The following is a 5,231-nucleotide window of genomic DNA, read 5'->3' as shown; positions in this document are numbered from 1 at the left end:
CAGATTGAATGAGCATCTCTTAGCTTCCTTAATCAGAATCTTCGTGGTATAAGCTAGAACTGATGGCGGCCACTCTTGAGGATCCGGAAAGTCTAAACCTTGTCTGTGGTATTCCGAGTAGGATTCAAGGATTGAATGGCTGTGACGCGCTTCAAACTCACGATTGCTGAGCGTGATGACAAACGCAAAAGGATCAATGGATCCTATTCCAACATGATCGAGAACCAACAGCTGATTAGCCGTGCTGTGACAGAGCATCTGGACCGTTTTCAATGAGAGGATGGGAAGTAGCCACTGACAATGGTGGCACCCTACATACAGCTTGCCATGGATGGAACTTTACAAACAATTGAGTTGAATATTACATTGCAGAAATTCAGAGGACAAAGCATCTCCAAAACTCCAACATATCCTCCATTAATAAAGTAACAATTACTTATTCCAAACACTTTTACTTCTTACAATTAAATCCAAATAATCTTATTGGCATCCTGACTAAGATTAATAAAATAAACATAGCTTGCTTCAAACCAATAATCTCCGTGGGATCGACCCTTACTTACGTAAGGTATAACTTGGACGACCCAGTGCACTTGCTGGTTAGTTGTACGGATTGCAAATTCGTGCACCAAGTTTTTGGCGCTGTTGCCGGGGATTATTCGAGTTTGAATAACTAAAGGTTTATTTTGTTGCTTAGATTAGGAATAATTTATTTTTGTTGTTATAGAGTCATTAAATTCTGAGTCCTTTATTCCCTTTTCAAAAATTTTTCAAAAATATATTATTTTTCTTTATCAATTTCTAATTTTTGTGAGTTTAGCGTCTTGTTCTAAGTTTGGTGTCAATTGCATGTTTTTCCTTGTCTTTTAATTTTTCGAATTGCATGTTCTTGTTCTTCCTTGATCTTCAAATTGTTCTTGTCAATTTTTCTTGTTTGATCTTTGGTTTGTCTTGTTCTGTGTCTTTTCTTGTTTTTCTTGTGCTTTTTCAAAACATTAGTTTTCAAAAAAATTTATTCTTATCTATAAAAATAATACATCTTTAAAATACGTTACATTTTTAGCTCAGTTGGTTAGAGCGTTGGCTTATGTTCTTGGCAATTGGGTATCTTCTTTTTAAAATATTTTCTTCAAAAATAACTTTTCTTGATTTAATCTTGTGCCAAACTTTAAGTTTGGTGTTTTCTTGTTGATCTTTCTTTAATTTTCAAAAATTTATCTTGGTTTTCTAAAAATTTTAAGTTTGGTGTTCTTTCTTTTGTTCTTGGTGTTCTTGTGAATCTTCAAGGTGTTCTTGAGTCTTTCTTGTGTTTTGATCTTAAAATTTTTAAGTTTGGTGTTCCTTGGTGTTTTCCCTCCAAAATTTTCGAAAATAAGAAGCATTAGATCTAAAAATTTTAAGTCTTGTGTCTTTTGTGTGTTTTTCTCTTTCATCATAAAATTCAAAATTCAAAAAAAAAAATATATATATATATATAAATATCTTTTTCAAAAATATCCTAACCACTTTCTCTCTCCTCAAATTTTTGAAAATCTTCATAAAAGTTTTCAAATTTAAAATTTTTAATTTTCTTTCTTTATTTATTTTATTTTTATTTCGATTTTTTATTTTATTATTTTGAAAATCAATTTTCTTTATATAATAAATTAAATAAAATAGACAATATCAACATCTATACCATCTCCCTTGCTCCATCATGGAACTAAGTGGAAATGAACGGTCCAGGATGACTCTGGGGTCATATGCTAACCCCACTACTGCTTTATATGGGAGTAATATCTGTATACCCTCCATTGGAGTTAGTAGCTTTGAGTTGAATCCTCAGCTCATTATCATGGTGCAGCAAAGCTGCCAGTATTCCGGTCCTCCACATGAAGAACCTACAGAGTTTCTGGCACAATTTTTACAAATTACTGACACAGTGCATGATAAAGAAGTAGATCAGGATGTCTACAGATTACTACTGTTTCCATTTGCTGTAAAAGATCAAGCTAAGAGGTGGTTAAATAACCAACCTAAGAACAGCATAAAGACATGGAAACAGCTGTTAGAAAAATTCCTGAATCACTATTTTCCTCCAAAACGGATGACACAGCTAAGGCTAAGCATCTAAGGCTTCAAACAAGGAGATAATGAATCCCTTTATGATGCCTGGGAGAGATACAGAGAGATGCTAAGAAAATGCCCCTCTGATATGTTTTTAGAGTGGGTGCAATTAGACATCTTCTACTATGGACTTACAAAAAAAGCTCAGATTTCTCTAGATCACTCAGCTGGTGGATCTATACATATGAGAAAAACAATTGAAGAAGCTCAAGAGCTTATTGATACAGTTGCCAGAAATCAGCATCTGTACCTAAGCAGTGAATCTTCCATGAAAGAAGAAGCTAAAACAGTAACTGCTGAACTCAGTCCTGTAGATCAGGCTAATGAATTCAATCAGCAATTAGACTTTCTAACTCAGCAGCTAGCCGAATTCAAGGAAATACTACAGGAAACAAGAATGGCTAACAGGAATATGGAAGTACAGTTAAAGCAAACAGAAAAGCAACTGTCAAAACAAATAACAGAAGAATGCCAAGCAACTCAATTAAGAAGTGGGAAAACATTAAATACCTCACTTAAAAGCAGCAGGAAGCCAAGAAATGAACAAATGGCTACTCAAAATCCCTCTGAGGACAATCAGAGCCCAGAGAGGAATAAGGCTGGTGCTGAACGCTCAGACCATGCTCATTCCTGGCGTTCAACGCCAGAAACAAGCATGAATCCGGCGTTGAACGCCCAAGGGGAGCACAGTTCTGGCGTTCAGATGCCAGTAACAGATAAGGAGTTGGCGTCTAACGCCACTTCAGCTTCCACCCCTGGCGTTCAAATGCCAGTGGGGGATCAGTCACATACAAGTGCTGATAACAACCCTTTTAAAAAGGCTTCCCAACCCACTTCTACAAGTAATAAACCTGCAGCAACTAAGGTTGAGGAATACAAGGCCAAAATGCCTTATCCTCAAAAACTCCGCCAAGCGGAACAGGATAAGCAATTTGCCCGCTTTGCAGACTATCTCAGGACTCTTGAAATAAAGATTCCGTTTGCAGAAGTGACGAACAGATTTTTGACGGTTTAGAATTTCACTAATGAAATCTCGTTGTAAAGTATAGTTTCTAAACCAAGCAATAATCCTTTCATACAAAAATTTGTTTGTCACAAGTACAAACCCCTAAAATCTATAAACTGAAGTATTTAAACCTCGGGTCGTTCTCCCTAGGATTTACAATAAAGTGTCTTGTTATTGGTTGTGAGTTACTTTGGGGTTTTTAAGATTTTAGACAAGAAATATAAATGGCAAAGAAAATAAACTAACAACTAGCAAAGCTCTTGGCAAGATATGAGAACTAGAAGTCCTATCCTAGTTATCCTCCTCAATTGTGATGGCAAATTGTCCATTGCTCCCACTTAGTCAACCTCTAACCATGGAGGAAAGTCAAGTGGATGAATCAATTTGATTCCTCAAGTCCTAATCAACTCCTAAAGGAAAGACTAGCTTTAGAGGTATTCAAATCAATTAGCAACTTCTAATTATCAATCAACAAAAGGATTAGATAACTCAAGAGTCACTAATTACTCAACCAAAGCCAAGAGGAACAAAAGCTACACTAAAATCCTACCAAGCATTTCATCAAACACTTGGAAGGCATAAGAGAAAAGCATAGTAAATTGATAACAAGAATAGAATATAACTACAATTATTGCAAAGAATTAACAACAACAAGCAAGGAAATCACAACTATCATGAATTACCTCAAATTGCATTATTGGAAGAAAACTAAGGAACAACAATCTATCCAAAACAAAATGAAGAATTACAATTATGAAAGCACATAACTAGAAAGAGAGAGATGAGAAGATTAAGAATTGATAAAGGAAAATTGAATCAAAGCATGAATTAAATCTAGGTCTAAGAAAAGAGATTAACCTAAACCTAATCCTAATTCTAGAGAGAAGTGAGAGCTTCTCTCTCTAGAAACTACTTCTAAAACTAATTATCTATCTAAAATCGCCTAATTAGTCTATGGATGTGAATGTGTATCAATCCCCTTCAATCCTTGGCTCTTATATGCATTTTGGCGCCAAAGTTGGTTGCTGAAAACCTTCCAAAATCGCCAGGCACGTGTTACATTAATGAGGTCATGTGCCATCATCGGCGCGTGAGTGCACGGTACGCGTGCGCGTCCCTGTCCTGTTTCGCAATGTGCGCGCGAGCGCCTTGTGCGCGTGCGCGTGCATGGCCTGGATCAATTCTTTGGCTTTTTTGTGCTTCCCTCCACTTGTATGCTTCCTTCCTTGCTTCCTTTGATCCATGCCTAGCCTATTTCAACCTGAGATTACTAGCAAACACATCAAGGCCTCTTATGGAATCAAAGAGAAACTAGAATTCATCAAAATAAGGTTCAAAAAGCATGTTTTTACACTTAAGCACGAATATGGAAGAGATAACAAAACCATGCTAATTCATAGGCTAAATGTGACAAAAGGTTATCAAGACACTCTAAATTTAATACAAAACAAACCGTCAAATTGGGGTTTGTCAACCTCCCCACACTTAAGCCTTAGCATGTCCTCATGCTAAAATAAGAAGGAACTGAGGGTTATGACATTTATTGAATGCAACTAAACTATATGAGTCCTATCTAAATGCAACTACCTAAAGTAAATGCAAATGCTTAATCTAAACATATCAAATTGCCAAGAGAGCATGTGTAAGCACAAGGGCTAGGCAATAGGAATTAAGTCCAAACTACAATTGTATTGAATTATCAAAAAGAGTTTAAACTTGCACGAATATAGATAATATGGGTGAACACATGTGATTGAACTTTTGAACCCTCACCGGATATGTGTATCCGCTCTATTCACTCAAGTGTTTAAGGGTCAATTCACTCAATTCTCTTCTAATCAAGCTTTCCAAAATTTGATTTTCTTCTAACAATCAACACTTATTCAATGCATGCATACATTCATCATGAGGTCTTTCATTTAGGTTGTAATGGGGTTAGGGTCAAGGTAGGATCATTTATGGTTAAGTGGACTAGGATTTGAATCTTTGATTAGCATAGACTTCCCCACCTAACTATGTAATGACCTATACAAGTTCAAACTATTCTAACTACCCATTCTTCACTTTTTCTTACATATTCATGCATTTCCTATTTGATTCATGACACCTATGCATTGAT

This window comes from Arachis hypogaea, chromosome 4 (assembly GCF_003086295.3).
Source record: "Arachis hypogaea cultivar Tifrunner chromosome 4, arahy.Tifrunner.gnm2.J5K5, whole genome shotgun sequence".
Lineage (NCBI taxonomy): Eukaryota > Viridiplantae > Streptophyta > Magnoliopsida > Fabales > Fabaceae > Arachis > Arachis hypogaea.
The sequence above is the reverse complement of the archived record's forward strand: the minus strand, read 5'-3'. Positions refer to the sequence as shown.